This window comes from Durio zibethinus, chromosome 11, assembly GCF_047325235.1.
Source record: "Durio zibethinus cultivar Kanyao isolate XHJ-2024 chromosome 11, ASM4732523v1, whole genome shotgun sequence".
In the NCBI taxonomy this organism is placed as follows: Eukaryota; Viridiplantae; Streptophyta; class Magnoliopsida; order Malvales; family Malvaceae; genus Durio; species Durio zibethinus.
The window spans coordinates 27,744,215-27,768,823 of NC_143172.1; positions in this window are offsets into that span (position 1 = coordinate 27,744,215).

The following is a 24,609-nucleotide window of genomic DNA, read 5'->3' on the forward strand; positions in this document are numbered from 1 at the left end:
TAACCAAACATATTAATACTAATTCATCATCTATTCCATTCTAACCAACCAAATTTCATAATACATATTTTGTTCTATTCTTCCCATTTTCTATTTTCACATAAACCAATTTCATTTTCCTTTTATTCCATACTGTGAACCAAACATGCCATTAATGCATTTGTGATATGAATGTTTCTTTTCTTAATTAATTTCGTAATCATAGCTCTGATGCCTAGACATAAACTTCATTAAATTGGCCAAACGATCGAAGGGCTCTACCAATGTTTGGTCAGGCAGGCAGTCACGCACACACACACACATATATATATATATATGTATAAAATAATTTTTAACTTGTGCGAGACATATGCCTAATTTTAATATTTAAAAATTTAATCTAATAAATATTTTTTTATAGTATGATAATAATAATAATAAATATCAATAATTTAGTTTTGATTTTAGTGTAATATAAGTAAAATTTGATAACGTTTGATATAATTTTGATTTTGATAACATTTGACATGTTTTAGTAACATTTTTTAAAAGTTTGTAGGGCCGTAAATGAGTCGAACCGAGCTGAATTCTCCCTTGTTCAAGCTCAGTTCAATTAAATAATAAATGAGTTTATAAATGAACGAGCTCTTAAGGAATTAAACAACATATGTTTGAACTCAGTTTGATTATTTTTAATGAGTTTTTGTCGAACACAAATGGGCTTTAACTTTAAATCCCAACAAATAGACTTAATGTTTACTCTAGCCCAAATCATAACCCTCAACCAATTGAAGGATTGGCTTGCTGGTTTTTATATTTGAACCATTAGTACATGCACATATGCTTGTTTTAGTTTTTAAGCGATGTGAGATTTATTTGTATATGCACAGATCTACGGTAGAGGAAGAGGATAGGAACTTATAGGCTTTACCCATCCCTTATTTTGGTTCTTAAGCGATGTGGAATTTACTTGATATACAGTAGAGGAAGAGGATGAGAATTTATACACTTTACTCATCTCTTGTTTTGGTTCTTATGCCAATGTGGGATTGCTAAAAATAGGTTTCTATTCTTTCAAACTTCATTCAAAATTATTATACAATATTTAAGCATATAAAAAAAGTTATTTAGTAATAATATTTTTAAAAAGTTAAAAGTTATTTTGATTTATACCATATATAATTTTTAATGATATAAATTTATATGATGATTTGTAGATTGATAAAAGATATTAAATCTTAAAATAATTAACTTTTAATATTTTAAATAGTTTATAATCAAATTTGTTTACGGACATTAAACGAGCTTATTCACGAAAATAAACAAACTGAACAGATCTCTATTCATATTTGATTCGTTTAATAAATGAACATAAAAATATTGTTCAAGATTGTTTGTTAAACTTAATAAATGAATGTAAACGAACAAAAATTGAATATTTTCATGAATAGTTCATCGAACACTCTATTCGTTTACACCCCTAGAAGTTTGGTAACCTTTTGATAAAAATTTAGTAACCTTCGATATTAGTTTAGTAACTTATGATATAATGTTGGTAATAATTGATACTATTAGTAATCTTTTAATGTAATTTTGGTAACTTTTCATATAGTTTTGATACCTTATGATATACTTTTGGTAATTAATGATAAAATTTTTGATATCATATATTTGACAATGGATCCTCATATTAAAATGTGTGTTCCATTCTAGTATAAGGTAATTTTCTTTTTATATAATAAAATTATTGTTTCATTTAAATTTAAAATTTTTTTACTAAATTTTTTTATTAAATAGGTTCATAGTAGTTTTATTCTAATTTCCCAAGATGAAAATTCTAATTTCATTTTTGCTAATAACCAAGGTTTAATCCTTGACAGCTTTAAGTATAAAAAACTTAATTTACTACTATGTTATTTGTGATTTATTACTAAGATATTAATGATCGTCTACTAAATTAGCTTTGATTTACTATTGATTTATGAATGATTTATTATTAAGTTATTGATGACTTACTACTAAGTTACTTGTTAGTTTTAAATTGATTCTTATTTTGAAATGACAAAAATTTAAAAATACAAAATTTGTTTACAAAATGATGTTTAATTTGTTAAAACTTGGAAGTATGTTTTTGAACTCAAGAAGAAAATGATTTTTCAAGTGAAAAATGTTTTTAAATGTTTTTTGTTTGAATGCAAACTTCTTTCTTTGTTTCAAAAATGTTTTATGCAATTTTGGAAGGAAATGATCAATTCTCTAACGGACAGGATCAATCATTTTAAGGAACTAATCGATTCTTTCTTGTATAAGATTGATTGATTTTTCACCCAGAAGGTTTCCAAGATGAATTTTTAGCAAAACCAATCGATCTCCTATGGTATAGGATTGATTGGTTAGTGTTTCAAAGAAAAGAGATCGATTGATTTTTTGGTCAGTAAACAAGTTGGTTTTCAAAATACAAAAAGGGATAGATCACCCCTTAGACAAGATTGATCTCTTACATAATAGATCGATCATATGAGTTTTTTCATGCCAAATCTAGGGTTTCCATAACATGAACTAATTAATCCTCTTTTGGTATAGAATCAATCCCCTTTGCCCAAATTTGTTTTTAACAACTAGTTTATCAAAGAACCAATGGCTATTTTCTCAACCAATCCTTCCTTAATAGCTACAAACTTAATTTCTCTATAAATTGAACATTCCAACACACCAAAAAGCTGATAAATTAAGAGAGCAAGTACCAATAAGCTATACATTTATATCTTTCAAGAAATTAAGAGTTTTAAAGCTTTAAAATCTATATATTTGTATTTGTTATATCCAAATTATTGTTGTTGTTCATTCATCATTCCTCGTGCTTAAATTAGGCAAACATTTAGCTTTATAGAGGTTGTTTTATTGTTTAAAAAATTCTTTTGATATACAAAGGATGATGAGAGTAAGAGGTGAGGTATCCTTTTGAGTTCTTTGTAGTTAGATTGGGTAGATTACTATAAATGGTATAGGTTGTTATCTTGACCTTGATAAGATAAGAATTGTATATAAGATATGGACTGTATCTTGTAAGAAGTTTTTTTCAATTAGTGGATTGAAGCTTTGGTGTGAAAAACAAAGAGAGAAGACATAGGTGCTTTATAAAAAAAGACCAAACCTCTATTGTAGACACTCATTTTAGTCCGGGCCCAATTGGACCTATTCTTGTCCAAGCTCAATTAGACCCATTCTGGTCCAAACCCAATTAGGCCCATTCTAGTTTGGGCTTAATTGGGCCCATCTTGGTCCGAGCCTAGTTGGGTCCATTTCGGTCAAACCCGATTAGGCCTATTTTGGTCTAATTGGATTTTATTACCATTATTATTATTATTATTATTATTATTATTATTATTATTATTATTATTATTATTATTATCATTGTTATTATTATTATTTTTATTTTTATTATTATTTTTATTTTTATTATTATTTTTCTGTTTCTTTTTCTACATAATTTGCACATGAATAAGGATTAGAATCACTATATTTTTGGGTCAACACAGAGTGAAATTAATATAGTTGAAATTTTAGACCTAAAATCTAGTATGGATAGAATGCAATCCCAAAAATCAATATTGGGATTGATTTTGTTAGTTTCCTAAATTTGATCCTAGGCTACCTATAAATTGGACTAATTCTGACACAGAGAAACACACAGAAATAAAGAGAAAGCAGAGAGAAAATTACTAGAGAAGTTCTAAGAAAATTCTAGCAGAAGAGGTTGCTGGGATTCAAAAATTGGGACTTTGGTTTTAATTTGAAGTTTTGGAGGCATTTTGGGTTTTTGGAAGTGATTTTAAAATAGTAAAAGGTTCTGGAGAGGTTTATGATGGCCTAAGAATTTTTTTGAATTTTTTGGGATTTTTTTAAAGATTTTTTTGGGTTTAGGATGAATTTTTTGACGAAAGATGAATTTTTTAACAGGGTTTGAATTTTTTGACGAGATTCCAATGAGATTTCCAGAATTTGGTAGGCTTTCCAAAAACGGGTGGGTTCTCCAGTTTTTGACTAAAGTTTTTAGTGAAATTTTTAGAAACCGGTGGGATTTTCAGTTTTGATGAAACTTTTCGGTGGATTTTTAAAGAGAGGTAAGAGGATTTTGAAGGGTAGAAAAAGAAAGGTTCTGAGGTTTTTGAGAAAAAACATTGAAAGGGCCCTTTTATATCACTCTAGAATGACACCGTTTTGCTAAGCCAGGATTCGCTCTTCGACTTGATGATTCGCGCGCTGACCCGCGTCCCGACTCGACCCGACCACAGGTTTTTCCTTTTTTATTTTTTTATTTTGATTTTAATTAATTTATTTTTACCCATATTTTATTTTATTTTTTAAACAAAAAAAAGAATAGAAAAAAATAAAAAAATTATTTTGTCATTTCTTAAGAAAAATGAAACTTCTTTTAAAAAAAAATAAAAAAAAAAAGTAAAATTTACTATCTGGTATATTACAAAAATGAACAATGCTTAGATAATTTAAAATCGAAACTGGTATCATCTTTGGATGGGCGTTATGGGGGTGCTACAACCTTTCCAAAGTGTAATCAACTTCTGAATCTAACATCTGTTTTGCAGACTAGCTTCAATCAGCTGACCAGTCACACCTAACCAAAAAAGATTGGTGGCGACTCTTTTTTATTCCAAGTCTAGTGGTAGGTTCACGGATCTATACGTTATGATAGCTTGGTGACTCCACTGGGGATCTTATGAGAGTTAAGCCAGTAAACGATTTCTTATTATCCAGGCTTTGTCTAACAAATTTGAAATTACTCATTTTCATTGCTTATATTTACTTTATTATTATTTATTTATCTGTCTTATTATTTAGTATTTATTTACCTAAATACATACTTATTATATTTGTTATTCACTTGCATGTGTACAACATAAACCCTCCATCCGGGCTTTACCTTTAGGAGGGAGTGAAGTACCTATGCCCTTGTGAGATTTCATATCTCCGTATAGGTCTACGAAACACTCCTACCCAGATTGAACATTTTTTGTTTGAAGCCTAAAATGGGTGAGGATTGGGGTGCCTCACTAGTCTGTAATGGACCATGATGTAGGGAATAATTTGAGAACCTTTTAGAAATGGCCCAAACCACATATAGTTGACTTTGAAAGTCCAACCATAGATAGAGCCTTATTCTCTCACCTTTTGTAGAAAATCAAAATTTTAAGTTGTGCTATTATCTTAACTGCTATATTTTCCCTATATTTTCTTGAAATGACTGACTAATTTCTTGGTCTTCATTTTTTTTTTGCACATATTCATGAACATGTTCACAGATTCCATAAAATTTTTACCCCAAAACTATTTCGGTAAAGGTCCTTATGGATTCCACAGAACGTCAGGTTTATGCCTTATCTATGCTGTTCAAATGTGATTCTCCTATAAAGGTAAAGATTGAATCAGAAAAGAGACAGTTAGAAGAAGAAGATTGTTTGCCACTTGGCCATACCCCTACATTAAGAGAAGTCCACTTATTCTTCAAGCACAATAACTTGAAAAGTCTCTCAGACATATGGAGTGGTATGACCCCTTCAAGGCAGGAGGCCTTTTGTGAGAAGTTTGGACATATAACGTATCTCGTCAATGAAGGTTGACTACTCACTAATCAGGGCGGTGATACAGTTTTGGGATCCCTTCTACCGGTGTTTTATCTTTAATGAGGTTGATCTGGTACCAATAATTGAAGAGTACTCGACTCTGATGGGTATACATTTATTATATCTAGATAGAACATAATGAAGAAATACAAATCAAGGAGTCACAGGAAGCTAAGTCAGATGTTAGGGTTAGGAAAAGAGACTATAGATTTATACATTCGAGAGAAAGGTGATCACAAAGGTATTCCATGGGGGTCCTCCGAGATTTCATTACCAAGCACCTGAATGATGACCAGGGAATGAATGCATTTACTTTAGCCATATATGGGTTAGTCATCTTCCCCAAGGTTTTAAGGCACATTGAGATAGAAGTGGTGGATCTATTTGAGTAGATTGAATGCAGTTGCAACCCTTTACCAGTTATCTTGGTAGAATTATCAAATCTCTGAGTTTTTGTAGGCAAATAGACAAAGCACGCTTCATGGGTTACATACCCTTATTATATGTGTGGATGAAAAGCCATTTTGAATGCAAGAAAAGTGTCATCACCAAACTTTATCTCCACACTCAGAATTTGATTAGAGAATTCTGTCAGAGCACTTAACCAGAGATAAAAACTCAAAAAGAGTGAAAATGTCTGCTGTAAGGACTTACTGCTAGCCAGGTAAGATGGTTAGCTCCATGGATAGGCAGAGAACCTATGCTTTACCAATATGGAGATGAGATAGGGGTCCCACTTCTAGGCTTATAAAGGTTAACAAGTTATGCCCCATTAATGGTAAGGAGGCAGCACAGAGTTGAGCAGTTTATTCTTATGACCTATAAGTTCCACCAGTTTGACTGCTCATATGGAAAGCCCAGAACCTTCCAAAAATTGATAGCATAATCAAAGCCTGGAAGAAGCCCAAAAGAGTAAGCCCATGATCATTCACAAATCAAGTTACTCAAGGATATTTGGCTTGGAGGAGTAAGAGAGGTAAGGAGATTGCATCTGGGCTTTAAGATTATCACTCACCGAAAGAGCCTGATAAATAACTTTTAAAATTAGTGCATGAGATGAAGAAAGAGAAATTGAGACAAGAGGTTTTGAAGTTGTAGGAAGAAAAGGACCAATAGTGAAACAAAACAGAAAAACTAGAAGTTCATGCCTATAGAATTTTTAAAAAATACAGCAAGGCCCAAAAATTTGTTAAAGAGCAGGATGATGCCCTAAAAGAGTTGAAAGAGTTACAATAGGAGAATAAGAGTTTACGTATACAGGTACAAGCCAAAGAAATAAACAATTCTAAGTTGGCTTGTGAAAATGAAGAGTTGAAGGGGGAGTGCAACCACATAAAAAATACTTTCATAGACGTTGAGCAAGAGAATCAATGGCTTTTAGATCACATCTTGACTCTAACATTAAAATTGAAGGAACAAAAAAATCATGTCAGGACCCTTACGAAATAGCACAGAGAATTATCCCATAAGGTATGGTGTGGCAAAAGAGAAGAGTAAAAAAGATAGAGGTACATAGAATATCTTACTACTCAGATAGGTAAAACTGTAATATAAGCAGGTAAAATGGTAGAAAAGGTTAAGACTCTGAGGGTATTGATCACACCAGCAGGGGAGCATGGGCATAAATTATTAAACTTTATTGAAAAAGCTAAGGATTAGTATGAGCACGTTAGATGCTTTTATAGAGGAACAATATTAGGTTTGATGTAAAACAAACTTCTGTGGAATAAATAAAAAATTTCTTTTGTTGGATCTTTTTCAAAAGGTAAATATTTTTGCTTTTTATCTTCTTTCATTTGCATTACATTCATTTATGCACTCATTATCATAGCATTATCATTGAATCTTTAATGATGGTGCTAAAGTGCAAGAATAACTTCTCATCAATACAACATTCGAGCTTGAGCTAGAAAGATGAAACAGGATAATATAAGTCACTTTGAAAAAATAGAAAAAGCCCAAGAAGCATTAGAAGGAAAGCTAAGCCAAATTTTAGAAGCCATGAAAAGGATAAATAAAGGAAAATTAGTGGAAGAAGATACTTCATAAGAAGCTACTAATTTGGCATACCTTCCAAGCTTCGGCTCACCACAACATCAAACCACACCATTCTTCCAGCCTCAATAAGCAGCTCCTTCAAAGTACAATTACCCAAAAATGACCTATGCACCAGGTCACGAGAATGTCCAAAGCTATGATAATCCTATCTTTGTTGAAAAAGTAGCTGAGCCCATTCAACTCCCTGCTGTTGATGAGGAAAATGAGAAGGAGATACCATAGGCAGTTATACCCTTGAGAGACTCTAAAACTGATCAAGCTATAAACAGACTTGGAGAAAGACTAAGAGCTGTAGAGAGAATAGACTTCTATGGATCCTTGGATGCAATGAGACTTTGTTTGGTACTAGATGTAGTTATGCCACCAAAATTTAAAGTACCAAAGTTTAAAAAGTATGATGGTACCAAATGTCCTATCACATATATTACTATGTACTATCATAAAATGGTTGCACATGCCAGTAATGAAAAATTACTCATGCACATGTTTCAAGACAATCTAACTGGATTTACGATAAGATGGTATTTTTAATTAAATGGGACCCGTATCAAGACATGAAAGGATCTGACTAGATCTTTTATTAACCAGTACCAGCACATCATTGACATGGCTCTCGATCGTTTCTCTCTACAAGCAATGGAAAAAAAGACATCTGAGTCTTTTAAGCAATATGCTCAAAGGTGACGGGATGTGGCTGTCCAGGTACAACCCCCTTTAATAGAAAAAAACTATTGTGCTATTTGTACGCACTATAAAGTCACATTATTAAGAAAAGATGATCGGGAATGCAACTAAGAATTTCACAGACATAGTAATTTCGAGAGAGATCATTGAAAATACTATAAAAAATGGCAAGCTTGAAGGGGGTAAGTCTTTTAAGAAAGTACCCAAGAAAAAAAAGTGAGACTCGAACCGTGAGTCTTGAAGGGTAGCAATTCAAAAGCTATTCTTGACCTACCTACCCCACATACCATCACACAATAAGCCATACTTTTGCATCTCCATGCCAATCAACTACTCGATCCTCGGTTCACCCAATTAGCACCACAAGCAATACTAAAGAACCACAAACTAGAAAAAGACCAACTTTTGACCCCATACCTATGAGCTATACAGAGCTATATCAAAAGCTCTACAAAAACCATTTAATAGCTCATATCCTTGTAAAACAACTTGAACCTCCTTACTTCAAGTGGTATGACTTCAATGCCTATTGCAACTATCATTTCGAAGTGACGGGGCATTTTACTAAAAACTGTGTCCCTTTTAAATATAAAGTACAAAATTTGATTAAGAAAGGGTTGGTAAGCTTTGATGCAAGTGGAAGTTTTACACCTAATGTCAGTGGGAACCTTTTGCCCAGTTATATGATTAATGCTTTGGACACAGATAAAAGACATGTGAAAAAGAGAGTAGAGGAGCTTAAGATGCCATTCAACTAGCTATATGAGGCCTTACATAAAGCTGAAATGATACAACCAATGGCTTTATGCACTTATGTGGAAAAATCCAGCCTAGCTCAGATATGTAAATATCATGGTGGGGCATTAGGTCATTCAATTGACATCTGTAAATAATTTCATGGTGAAGTTCAAAAACTAATGGACTCCCGCTAAATAGAACTGTATGAAGAGTCGAAAGCTTTAAAGGACATCAAGGTGGCTATGACAGATGGGTGGGTGTCGAAACCTGTCATTATACGTTGTAAGGAAAAACCATAATCAACTGGGAATAAGTTTGTTCCCAAACCAGTAACCCTCAAAGTTTCACGCTCATTTCTTTATAAAGACAATAAAGCAGTACCCTAGAATTATGAATATGGGGTAACAATTCAAGGGTAGCCGAAGAATGTGCTGAAAGCTGAAACTGCTCACAACATAAGAGTAGGAGACATAACCAAAAGTGAGAGATGATATACTCTAGAAACTTTGAATAAATTAAAAAAAAAGAAGCAAATCGAACTAAAATCCCAGACAAAGATACATAAAAACTTGTGCTTGAAAAAGAAGCTTACGAGTTCCTAAAGCTAGTCAAACATAGTGAGTACTTTATGATAGAGCAATTGAATAAAATACCAACCAAAATTTCTCTGTTATCACTTCTTTTGAACTTTGAACTATATCACAATGCCTTGTTAAAGGTATTGAATCAGGTTTATGTGGCCCATAATGTCTCCGTGGAGTATGTGGATCATTTGACAGGCAATCTGGTAGTGTCACATCATATCTCCTTTAGTGATGATGAAATCTCACCGAAGGTAGAAGCAACATCAAGGTATTGCATATCACTGTCAAATGCAAAGGCCATATAGTAGCCAATGTCCTTGTTGATAATGGGTCGGCTATTAATGTTATACCCATGTCCACTTTGGCAAAATTACCCTTTGATATATCTTATATCCAGGATAATCAAATGATGGTCTGAACATTCAATAGGACTAGGCGAAAAGTATTGAGAGATGTCGAGCTACCCATACAGATTGGTTTATATTTTTTTAGTACAAAATTTTAAGTTATGGATATATCTCCATCGTACAACTGCTTATTAGGAAGATTATGGATCCACAAGGCAGGCGCTGTTCTTTTTTCATTATACCAAAAAATCAAGTTCAATATAGAAAGGCAATTAGTGATTGTGGCCAAAGAGAAAGATTTACTAGTAACCCAACCCATAAATGCCTTATATGTAGAAACGACAAAAGAATCATTGGAGTGCTCATACAGATCTTTTGAACTAGTCAATGTAATGGGTGAAGGGCTTAAATTTAGTTAAATCATGATTAACCAAATAGTTAACAAGGGTTAGAGTATTGGGTTTGGTCTTGGTAAGAACCTCCAAGGGATGAGAGAATTTTTGAAGCTTGAGGATAATAGTGACAGAGCAGGATTAGGTTTTGAGATAGAGAAAGTACCAACCTTCACAGAAGGGTAAAAAATAAGTCAACGGTTGTTCCCTACTTAAATGAGATTTTCACTATTGAAGGATACATGTTTCCAAAAGCTGAAGAGGATACAGAAAAAGAATCGGAGTAGGATGAAGCTTTTGCCAAGCTATTTATTCACATAGTGGATGATGAAAGCCAATATAAGAAAGCCATGATTTACCCTTGCCCACTAGGATATGAATTATGAAATTGGAGGATCATCCAAATGCTTATTGTCCTTGATTTTCCTTTAATGTAATCATATCTTTTGGTCGCTTATGCCCAAGAGCATTAGGATAAAATCTTATATTTGGGCCTTTTATTTTTCATTATTTCAATAGAAGTAAGAGCATGCATTTTGTTCATTTTTTCCATTCCATTCATTCCACCATCGAGATCTTTTGCTAATATTTCTTATTCTATTAACTTTCAGGTCCCCAAATAAATGTGAAGATAATCATGACAACAATTTGGGGTTTAACTTTGAGAATTCAATTAATATTGATGACCTTGATATTGAAGAAGATTATGAAAAATATACTTTGTCCCTGGATTTAATAAGGATGATTGAATAGAAAGATAAATTCATTAAGCCTCATCAAGAAGTGGTCGAATTTGGGTGATCTCAAAGATAAGAAAAAAGTCAAGATTGGCACTTCACTTTCGGTTGTTGACCGATAGTAGTTAGAGAATTTGCTTCGAGAATTTATAGATGTCTTTGCTTGGTCCTACCAAGATATGCCTGGACTCAACACTAAAATAGTGGAACATAAGTTATCATTGAAGCCAGGATGCAAATCGATACAACAAAAGCTAAGAAGAATGAAACAAAAAATGTTGTTGAAAATCAAAGAGGAAGTTAGAAAGTAATTTGATGCAAGCTTCTTGCAAGTGGCTAGGTATTTCGAATGGGTAGCTAATATCATACTTATTCTTAAAAAATATGGTAAGGTATGGGTGTGTGTAGATTATAGAGATTTGAACAAGGCTAGCCCTAAGTATAATTTTTCCTTACCTCACATCGATACTTTGATGGATAATATGGCCCAACATTCAGCATTCTTTTTCATGGATGGATTCTCTGGGTACAATCAAATAAAAATGGCTTTAAATAACATGGAAAAGATTACTTTTATAACCATGTGGGGAACTTTTTGCTACAAAGTTATGCCTTCGGGCTAAAAAATTCTGGGGTAACTTATCAAAAGGCTATGGTGACACTCTTTCATGATATGATGCATAAAAAGATTGAGGTGTATATGGACGACATGATTATCAAGTCTCGAAAAAGAGATGATCATGTAATCAACCTCAAAAAGTTATTTGAAAGATTAAAAAAGTTTTAACTCAAGCTAAATCCAGCTAAATGTACATTCAGAGCCAAATCAAGAAAGTTGCTAGGATTTATAATGAGCGAAAGAGGGATAGAAGTAGATTTAGACAAAATCTGGGTCATTCAAAATCTATCCCTACCAAGTACACAAAAGGAGGTTCGTGAGTTTTTAGGTAGATTGAATTCTATTTCCCGGTTCATTTCTCAACTCACTCTCAAATGTGACCCTATTTTTAAACTCTTTCAAAAGAATAATCCCAGGGAGTGGAATGAACAATGCCAAGAAGCTTTCGATAAGATCAAGCAGTACTTATCAAGCCGTCCAATATTAACACCTCATATCTTAAAAAAACCACTAATTCTATACTTAATGGTACATGAGGGCTCAATGGGATGTGTGCTGGGCCAATAAGATGAATCCAGTAAGAAAAAAAAGTTATTTATTATTTAAGCAAGAAATTCACAGAATATGAGTCCAAGTATTCATCACTAGAGAAAATATGTTGTGCTTTGACTTTGACGGTTAAAAGGTTCAAGCAATACATGCTGTACCATATCACTTTGCTCATAGCTAAATTAGATCCCATCAAATATATCTTCGAGAAGCCTTCACTATCAGGAAGGATTGCAAGATGATAAGTGTTGCTTTCTAAATATGACATAGCATATGTAAGTAAAAAAGTAATTAAAGAAAGTGTCATTGCTGAATTTTTGGCAGATAGGGCTACCGAAGATTATGAACCCATGAAGTTTGATTTCCCAAATGAGGAATTAATGGTCATTTTAGAATCAAAAGAAGATGATGATGAAGAAAAAGCATAGCAGATGTATTTTGATGGGGTCGCTAATGCCATGGGATATGAAATCAAAACAGTTTTGATATCTCCAACGAAGCATTACTATCCTGTCATAGCAAGATTAAATTTCAATTGCACCAATAATGTCATTGAATATGAAGCTTGTGTCATAGAGTTACATACGACTTTAGATAAGAAGATTAAAATATTAAAGGTGTTCGAAGACTTAGCTCTAGTCATTTATCAATTGAAAGGTGAATGAGAGACGAGGGATTTAAAGCTCATCCCTTATCATAAATACATTTTAGAGTTATGTAAACAGTTTAAAATAATTCAATTTGAACATTTACCTAGAGAAAAAAATCAAATTGTGGATGCCCTGGCTACCTTGGTTGCCATGATAAAAATTGGTGATACCGCTGAAATCCAACCAATCAAATTGGACATAAAAGATATGCCAGTACATTGTGCCAACTTGGAAGAAAAGGAGGATGGTCGTCCTTGATATCATGATATCATGCAGTATTTAAAAAATCAGCAGTACCGAATTAAGCAATAAAAAATATTAAAAGAATCTTACGAAGATTAGCCATGAGATTTTTTTTGGCTGGGGAAACTTTGTACAAAAGAGGCAAAGACCAAGTGTTACTCCGTTATGTAAATATTTTTGAAGCCAAAAGAATTGTTGAAGAAGTGCACAATGATATATGCGAGGTATATGCAAATTCGCATATGATGGTAAGACAGGTCATGCGAGCTAGATATTATTGGTCGATAATGGAAAAATATTGCATCGATTATGCTCAAAAGTGCCATAAATGCTAGATTTATGCTTATAAGATTCCTGCTCCGTCCAATGCTTTGTATGTTGTAGCACCACCTTGACCATTTTTTATGTGAGGGATGGATGTCATTGGCCCTATCACACTAAAGGCTTCAAATATGAATAGGTTCATTTTTGTGATGATTGGCTACTTCACCAAATGGGTCGAGGTCACCTCTTTCACGACAGTGACTAGATCGATGGTCTGTAAATTCATCAAAAGAGAAATAATTTACAGATATGGGCTCTCAGAAAGAATTATATCAGATAATGCTAAGAATCTAAATAACAAGATGATGCAGAAAGTATGTGCTTAATCAAACATCATAATTATGTCCCATATTGCCCGAAAATGAATGGTGCAGTGGAAGCAGCAAATAAAAACATTAAGAGGATTCTGGAAATTATGATTGAAACATACAAGGACTGGCATGAAAAGTTACCTTTTGCTTTACATACATATCGAACTTCTGTGCGTACTTTTACAGGAGTAACTCTTTTTTCCTTAGTTTATGGGATGTAAATTGTCTTATCAGTAGAAGTAAAAATCTCATCTCTGAGGGCCTTAAGGAAAGTGGGACTAGAAGAAGCTGAATGGATTTGGGAACGCTATGAGTAATTGAACTTTATTGAGGAGAAGAGATTGACGGCCTTATGCCATGACCAATTGTACAAAAAAAATGATAAGAGCTCATGATAAAAAGGTTAGACCTCGATAGTTTTGAGAGGGAGAACTGATGTTGAAAAAGATCCTTCCAAATCATCATGACTATAAAGGAAAATAAACTCCAAATTATGAGGGGTCTTATGTGGTAAAAAAAGCTTTTTTCAAAGAAGCCTTGATTTTATCAGAGATGGATAGAGATGAACTCCCTGGTCCTGTCAACTCTGACATAGTAAAGAAGTATTTGCTTGATTCTTTAAAAAAAAAGGGTCAAATTGAAAACCCGAAATGGCGGTTTGACCCATAAAAAAAAAAAAGGTCAAATTAAAAACTCGAAAGGGTGGTTTGAACCATAAAAAAAAAGAAAAAAGATGAAACTAAAAGCCCGAAAGAGCAGTTTGGACTCAAAGAAAAAGATTCAGAGGTGGCTTCATTTGGCACTACTAGGGAAGGCATATCATAGGCAGTAAATTTTGAAAAACTTTGAAATGTTTTGGCATTAAGTTTTAATTGAGTTTTTGAAAGAGATCAGAGATTTGTTGTCATGATTATCTAATAATTTATTTTAGGGGCACTATTACCCCTAAATAGCCGCTCCTGTACATTTTTCTTCCTTCACATTGGCATTTGTAATTGATTACCCATATAAATGAAAGCCATCTTATCATTCTTTAAATCCTGTACATTGCTATTTTTCTTTATGCCTTACCATGAATGGAGAAAATGCATAATTTGCATCATTATACTTTGGAATTGGGATAATGATTAATAATTGAACAAAATCATAAGAAGTGTGTTATTTTGAATGATTGAAAGAGGTAAAGGCAAAAGATGACCTAAAAAAAAAAAGAAAAGAGAATTTGACTTTCACGGCTTTCTTCAACAGACAGGTGAAAATGACTCTTTTAATGGAGAACATGTCTCTAGGTTGATGGTTCCTCTACATGATTTCAGGCTAATGAAAGATGGTTTTTTTGCCAAAATGCACTTCTAGGTTGATGAAAAATAGCTTTTTTATCGAATGCGAAGAGAGATTTCTTTGTCAGAGTGCACACAGAAGGTGAACATGCAAGATGATGTTCGATGGCTTCTCTATTAAAGGAGCACAGAAACAAGAATACAATAACCTTAGTACCACGATTAATGATTCGTCTACATCCTAGATAAGGCATACATTTGCATTATCTCACTCACTTGATCTTGGCTCAGTCCATATCATTCTTTATGATTCGTGGTTTCATCCTGATTATTTATTTTTGACCTCGACTCAGTCTTGGTCATTCTATTTTGACTCGTGGTTTCGTTTTGGTCACATGATTCATGGTTTTATCTTGATCATTTATTTTTGACCTTAACTCGATCTTGATCGTTTTATTTCGACTCGTGATTTTATTTCGGTCATATGATTCGTGGTTTCATCTCGATCATTCATTTTTAACTTTGACTCGATCCTGGTCATTTTATTTTAACTCGTGATTTCGTCACGGTCACATGATTCATGGTTTCATCTCGATCATTTATTTTAGACATCGACTCGATCTTGATCGTTTTATTTCTACACGTGGTTTCGTCTCGATCACATGATTCATGGTTTCATCTCGATCATTTATTTTTGACCTCGACTCAATCTTGGTCACTTTATTTCGAAATGTGGTTTCATCCCGGTCACATGATTCATGGTTTCATCTAGTTAATTTATTTTTGACCTCGACTCGATCTTTGTTGCTTTATTTCGACTCATGATTTTGTCCCAGTCACATGATTCATGGTTTCATTTTGATCATTTATTTTTGACCTCGACTCGATCTTGGTGATTTTATTTTGACTCATGATTTTGTCTCGGTCACATGATTCGTGGTTTCATATCAATAATTCATTTTTGATCTCGACTCAGTCCTGATCACTTTATTTTGACTCGTGGTTTTGTTTCAGTCACATGATTCATGGTTTCATCTCGATCATTTATTTTTGATCTCGACTCGATCTTGGTCGTTTTATTTTGACTCGTGATTTTATCCCGATCACATGATTCGTGATTTTATCCCTATCATTCATTTTTGATCTCGACTCGATCTTGATCATTTTATTTTGACTCATGATTTTATCCCGGTCACATGATTCATGGTTTCATCCCGATCATTTATTTTTGACCTCGACTCAGTCTTGATCGCTTTATTTTGACTCGTGATTTTTTTCGATCACATGATTCGTGGTTTCGTCCTAATCATCATTTTTGACTTCGACTTGATTTTGGTTGCTTCATTTGACTCATGGTTTAATCTCGATCTTCTGACCTTGGTTCAGTACAGGTCATTTTTTTTTAAATCAAGCCTAGAGTGGGGTGTTTAGATCTTTGCAGCATCCTTGTCTAGCAAAGATGTACAAAGAGGGGCAGCTGTAGACACCTATTTCAATTCAGACCCATTCTTATCCAAGCTCAGTTGGACCCGTTCTAGTCCAGGTTTAATTGGGCCCATCTTGGTTCTCACCTAATTAGGCCATTTCGATCAAACCCAATTAGGCCCATTTTGGTCCAATTGGATTATATTACCATTATTATTATTATTATTATTATTATTATTATTATTATTATTGTTATTGTTATTTTTATTTTTTTGTTGCTTTTTCTGCTCAATTTGCACGTGAATGAGGATCAGAATCACCATATTTTTGGGTCAACATAGAGTCAAATTAATACGATTGAAATTTTGGACTTAAAATCTCGTTTGAACAGAATGCAATCCCAAAAATCAAGCCTGGGATTGATTCTGTTCGTTTCCTAAATTTGATCCTAGGTTGTCTATAAATTGGACTAATTCTAACATAGAGAAACACACAGAAATGAAAAAAAAGCAGAGAGAAAATTACTAGAGAAGTTTTAGGGAAATTCTAGTAGAAGAGGCTTTTGAGATTTAAAAATTGGGACTTTGGTTTTGATTTGGAGTTCTAGAGGCATTTTGGGTTTCTGGAAGTGATTCTAAAGTAGTAAAAGGTTTTGGAGAGGTTTAGGATGACCTAGAAATTTTTTTAAATTTTTCAAGATTTTTTTTGGAATTTTTCTGGGTTTTTTTGGGTTTAGTATGAGTTTTTCGATGAATGATGAATTTTTTAGTTGAATTTTCCAGTAGGGTTTGAATTTTCAAGTGAGATTCTGATGAGATTTTTAGAATTCGGTAGGCTTTCTAGAAACTAATGGGTTCTCAGTTTTCAACTGAATTTTTTGATGAAGTTTTCAGAAATCGGTGGGATTTCCAATTTTTGATGAAACTTTTCGGTGGGTTTTTAGATAGAGGTCAGAGGATTTTAAAGGATAGAGAAAGAAAGGTTCAAAGGTTTCTGAGAAAAAACACTATAAGGGCCATTTTATATCGCTCCAGAATGATGTCGTTTTGCTAAGCCAAGATCTATGCCCTGACTCACGTTTTGACCTGACTCGGCCACAGGTTTTTTTTTTTTTCATTTTCTTTTTTTTTATTTCTATTTTAATTTCTTTATTTTTACCCATATTTTATTTTTTTTTAAACAAAAAGAACAATAGAAAAAAATAAAAAAATTATTTTGTCATTTCTTAAGAAAAAAAAGACTTCTTAACAAAAATAAAAAATAAAAAAAACAAAAAAAAAGATAAATAAAAAAAAGAAAAATATAAAATTTACTATTTGGTATATTATAAAAATGAACAAGGCTTGGATAATTTGAAATCGAAACTGGTATCATCCTTGGATACGCGTTATGGGGGTGTTACAACCTTTTTCAGGGGTAATCGACTTTCAAATCTAACCTATATTTTGCAGACTAGCTTTAATCAGGTGGCCAGTCACACCTAACAAAAAAAGATTGGTGGTGACTCCTTTTCATTCCAAGTCTAGTAGTAGGTCTACGGATCTATATGTTATGACATTGATAAATTATTGTGTTTGATTTTTCTATCCATACACTTTTTACATTTATTGTCGTTTATATTTTATTCAAGGTTCATTATTTGTTGTTGTTTGCATTATATTTTCAACTAAGTGCTTATTGTTTTAATTCCTTATTCAATTATATTGAAATTTATTTTTGAAAAAAATTTGGAGAGATCTAATTCATCTTTTCTTGGATCACCATCTTCACCTAAAAGGCTAAAAATTGGTATTAAGGTTTTGTTATCTTTAGTAGGTCTAACAACCTTGAGAAAAGATCTTATGGCTCAACATAAATTCCAAGATAGTGAGAATGTGCTCAAAGCTCTTATGTTCAAAAAATTTGAGTTCGTGAATGGAAAATGAGGATGAAGTTATTTATCATGGCTCAAGATTTTAGAGCATAGAATGTGTCAGAAAAAAGGCTTGGAACTTCTTCAAAAGATGTAAACTACATAATGCAAATACTTAATGCCAAAGCCAAGTGCATTCTTTATAGAGATTTTGACTTTCAAAACTTTAACATGGTCTCAAATTGCTCAACCTCAAATGAGATATGGGGAAAGTTGGATGAAATATATGAAAGACAACAATCTAACCATAATGCATCATGTATCATGGCTTTTGAAGAACCTGAGATAACCTCTAATTTTTATGATTCAAGCTCTTATACTTTTGATGAGTTATAAGATGGTAATGATGACATAGTAATTGAGTTTGAAAATATATATTTGAAACATAAGAAAATGATTTCAAAATTGAATGTTGGGAATGAATTTTTGATGAAGACAAAGAATGATTTAGAAAAAGAAAATGAAAAATTGAAAATGAATTTCGATACTTCTGAAAAAAGAAATGACGTTTTAGAAAAAGAAAATTTTGATTTGAAAATGAAGTTTGAAGCTGTGATGAATGAAAAACAAAAGAGTGTTAATAATTCAAGTATTAAAATGATTAAATGTAACTTTTATAATTTTCATGATCAAACTACTTTTACTTGCGCTATAAGAAGAAAAGTTCAATTTGAAATTAATCAAGTAAGGGTTCCAAAAAAAACTAGAGATTGTTATAATGTATAGATCCATGGATCAATCGCTTTAGAAGTCGTCACCAATCTTTTTTGTTTAGGTACGATTGACCACCTAACTTAATCTATTCTATTTAAAGAGAAGTCCCGAGATAAATTTATGTATATTTAAATAGTAGATTCTAAAATCCATGAAACCAGATTTTAGGTTCGAGAATGCAATTATGTGTGAGAAAAGTTATACCACTCTCATAGCACTCATCCAAAGGATGATATCAGTTTGATTTCAAATTATCCAAGCTTTGAAATATTTTTATAATTTGATCTAGCAATTTAATTATTATAAATTGATCATAATATTACTTAAATAGTTTGACAGCAATTTAAGATAATTTTCTCACTTTAAGAGTATTTATAAAGACTAATGTCTCAATCTGAAAAGGCTCCGTTATCGGATTTATTAATATATTTTATTTAGCAAATAATTAGTAAAATTCTCCAATAGTTTGGTAAGATTTTACGTTGATGCAGATCTTCTAATAGTTTGGTAATATTTTATTTGAAAATCATTTATAAAATTTTACTTTTAAGAAAATTCATTAAATCTTCCAAAAGGTTGATAAGATTTAATTCAAGATTTTGATCTTCCAATAGTTTGGTAAAATTAAAAATGTATTATTTTATTTAAAAAAATTTATTAAGTCCTTTAATAGTTTGATAAGACTTAATTCAAGATTTAAATCTTCCAATAGTTTGGTAGGATTAAAAATTTATTATTAAAAAAATTATATTATGAAATTCTTCAATAGTTTGGTAAAATTCATAATTTAAAATTTCTAAACCCATGAAATAAAAATTCATAATTTAAAACTCACTATCTTTAAATTTTATTTTAAACTTACATAAAAAAAGTGAAATAAATGAATAAATATATAAATAAACAAAATGTTAAAATTACCTTAGTGGTTGGACACATTCCTGGATGGAAGTATATCTTAATATGTAGTGACAGATAGTTACCAATCCCAACCAAAGAGCTTTGCCACCAATTCTAACCAAAAAGTTTTGAGTATAGATCACTCTCGTCCATTTCCTTGTGGGTTTCCTTTTTTTTTTCCTTTTTTCTTTGTGTATGGTTAATTGGTGTTTATATAGGGCATTTTGCTAGGAATTTTAGGGATTTGCATTGAATGGAAATGATTGCAGATCTGATTATGCTTTGAATTAATTTTTTTTTTATTTTTTAAAAATTTGTTTAATTAATTTATGGATTTGTCTCGATATTCCTCGATTTTTAAAACCCTTCAAAATTTCCCAAATTAAATCTACCTTTGATTTTTTAATTTGATTTCTTTTCAACCTTTCTTTAATATTTGAATAAATCATGTTTTAGTCTTAATTACAGAGATTATCCTTGATTAGTGCTCCAATTACTTTACATTCATTAACATGATTTATGATAAAAATTTAAAACTAGATAGATAAAAGACTAAAACATAAAAAAAAGATAAATAGATAAATAAATAAGACAAACAAGATATAAAAAAGACATGTAGGAAATTGGACAATTGGTCTTGGATCGGATCTGGGCCCCATTAATTTGAGTCCTTGAGTAAATAGGGTGTCTACAACTATCCATCTTTGTATAATTTCTATGAAATAGAAATTGTGCAAAGATATAGATACTCATTACATTCGGCCTAAATTATTTAACTTTTTTTTTAAAAGGCTTTTTAAAAATGAAGGCACATAAATTTTTAAAAAATTAAGGTAACATCTATAGGTTTTGACAATCATGCATGGAGATCTTATATATCGCATCTAAAGAGCTTGAAAATTAAGCTTGGAGGTCTTACAAATCATTCATTGAAAAATGCTCCTTTAAAGAAAGGCTACACAACTTAAAAAAAAAAGGTATTTGAAAGTTTTAAAAGATCATATCTAGAAGTCTTAGAGATTATGCTCTAAAATCTTACAAATCTCGACTCTAAAACTAATTCAGTTCGGAAGACTTATGAATCTTACTTGAAGGACTTAAAGATTATGCTCAGAGGTCTTATAAATCTTAATCTTAAAATAGATTTAGCTCGAGAAACTTAAGAATCTTATCCAAAGAACTTAAAAATTATGCTAGGAGGTCTTACAAATCTCGATCTTAAAATAGATTCAGCTTAAAAAATTTACAAATATTGCCTGAAGGATTTAGAGATTATGCTCAGAGGTCTTGTAAATCTCGACTTTAAAATAGATTCAGCTCAAAAGACTTATGAATCTTGCCCGAATGACTTAGAGATTATGCCTAAAGGTTTTACAATTTTTTACTTTAAAATAGATTCAATTCGAAAGACTTACGAATCTTGCCCGGAAGACTTATAGATCATCTTTGAATATTTTGGGGAAAAAAGATCCTCTAAAATAGAGGCCTTCATAATTTTATAATTCAAAAAATATTTTCTTTGTCCATTTTGTTCGAGTATAGAAAAACTGAAAACTTTTAACTTGAAATTCAAAGATTCATAATTTAGAAATTCAAAGGTTCGTCACAAAACTTCAAAGATTTGCTAGATTTTCAAATTTGCAAGAATGGAAGATTTGCAAGATTTTTAAATTTGCAAGAACTTCAATTTCACAAGGGTTTCAAATTTGCAAGATTTTCAAATTCGAAAGAATTTAAGGTTTGCAAGAACTTTGAATTTGCAAGAACTTCAAGTTCGTAAGAGTTTTTATTTTGCAAGAATTTTTATCATTGTAAAGATTCAGAAACTATAATTCATAGACAATATTCAAAGACTCACTATCAAAAGATTTAAAATTTCATATAAAAAAATTCATGGATTCACAAAAAAAATTTCAAGGCTTACCTCTAGAATTCAAAGATTCTTATTGGAAAATTTTAGAGATTCACACTTAAAAGTTAAATATTTTCATTTAAAAAATTTAAAGATTCACATCTAAAATTTATATTTGAAAAAATTTAGAGATACACATTCAAAAGTTAAAGATTTTTATTCTAAAAACTTAGTGATTTACATCAATAATTTCAAAAATTCACATTAAAAAACTTTAACATTTTATGACTAAAATTTCAAAGATTCTTATCTAAAAAATTTTAGGGTTTCACATCCAAAATTTCAAAGATTCACATTTAAAAAATTTTAAGAATTCCTATTTAAAATTTTAAAAATTAACCTTTGAAATTTTTTAAAGATTCACATCCAAAATTTCAAAAACTCACATTTGAAAAATTAAAGATTCACATTCCAAGTTTCAAAGGTTCACATTTGAAAAATTAGAGATTCATATTTAATGTTTCGAAGGTTCTTTTTCAAAATTTTATGGCTTCACTTCCAAAGATTCTCATTGGAAAAAATTTTAGGGTTTCGAATCCTAAATTTCAAAGATTCTCATTTGAAAAGCTTTTTTAAACAAAAGGCAGTATAACTTTAAAAGTTTGGAAAGTTTTCCTTGTCAAAATAAAATCTCATCATGAAATAGCTTTCTCATTCGAGGATTCAAAAGTCTAATGTTTTCTCCAATTAAAGTCAAATTCTTGTATGCAAAAAATGTCATGCAGATGCCTTCTAAATGATGCAAATGCAACAATCTAGATTCTCACTAAATGATGTAAATGCATGTCTTAAACAATATTACAAATGTCATACTATGATTCAAATGTTCACTATATGATACGGATGCATGCCTTAACCATGATGCAAATGCAATGTTCAAACAATGATTTAGATACTCACCAAATAACAAAGATGCATGGTACAAACAAATAATGATATAAATGCAATGTTCAAAATAATGGTTTAAATATTCACCAAATAATACAAAAGTATGGTCCAATCAACAATGCAACTTAGAAATTCTCCAAATGTTGCAAATGCATAAAAATAATTCTACAGATGCAATTATCACAACAAGGACTTGTATATTTACCAAATAGTGCAAGAACAATTATAAAACAAAGCATTTTTACTACTCCAGAAAAGTCACTCTTGTCATATTGATTTGAAAATCATTTTTCTCACATCAATCAAAATTCATATATACTTTATATTTGAAAATTTTCAAGAACACCAAAAAGAATGGCAACCAATTACCCTAAAAAAATTATCCCATATATAAATTTTCCATGACCAAAATGTATCAACATGTATGAGCTATGGTTCTTATCAAGAATTTAATTGGATAGGATAACTTATGAAAGATATGCTTACTACTTTAGAATTATTGATTGAATCTTTTATATGGTTGAAATTTGTGTGATCTTTGAAAGTTGTTGGATATATTGCTAATGAACTATTGAATTTTCATGGATGTTTATTTAGTATGCCTAACTTATTGCTTATACCTTTCATGCAAAATTATGTGTGCCTTAAATTGATTATTCCTTATTTTGAAAAGAAAGAAAATCTTAGAATACAATTTTGTTTGAATTAAAATGAGTTGTTTTGTGATAGCAATTGGTATGCTTCTTGATAATATATTTTTAACAACTAGTATCCTTAACATTTGGTATATGCTTGAATATGTGTGCTTGAATATATGCTCAAATGATGTTGATGTTTTTAAAATTCTAAACACATTTTATAAAACATGATTTATGAGTCGTATACATATCATTTCCTATTCTTTTGCTTATATGTTTCATGTTGTTAGTTTGAATGAATAATTTTGTGCCAAATTGCTAAAATTGGATACATTAGAATACTTTTATGCTCTTGTGTTCAAATACATGTATTTGAACTTGAATGTGAACATCACTTGATTACATATATTCAAAATATTCTTGATGTTATTGGTATAATGTATTTTGTCCTATGCCTTCAATTGATCTTTCTTTCTTTTGTAATGGCAAAAAGAGAGAGAGTTTGTAAATATTTCTACTCGTATACTTATGGCAATTGGTATAAGAACTTTAACATTTAGTATAAAGAGCTTAATAGAAAGGGGAAGAAATGCTTTCATGAATATGTTTGCTAATACCTTTTTGGGTTTATTTGCTCATGCGTTTTTGGTATGACAAAAAAGGAGAGAAATATTATTAATAAAGTTTGCTAGTGTTTGCTATACATATGTTCTTGTGTGTGCTTGATTGTATTGTATGCTTTGACATATTTATGTATATGTTTGTGCTTGTTTAATATATATGCTTTAACATATGTTTGTTGAGTTGTGTTGGATTAGGTTACATCTGCTAAGGGGGAGTTTTGCTATGCATTGTTTATGGGGGAGTTTTGCAAAATGATTTTTGAAAATGGATTTCAAATCCCTAAAATGTTTTTCAATGTTTTTCATAAAGTAAATTTATTTTCAAGTTTTGTTATGTTAAAAAAAAAAGGAGATTGTTAGCTTTGAATTGATCTTTATTTTGAAATGACAATATATTAAGCTAAATAAGCTTGATTGTGATTTTACCAAAGATTAATTTAGAACATTGTACTTTTGGTTTTAT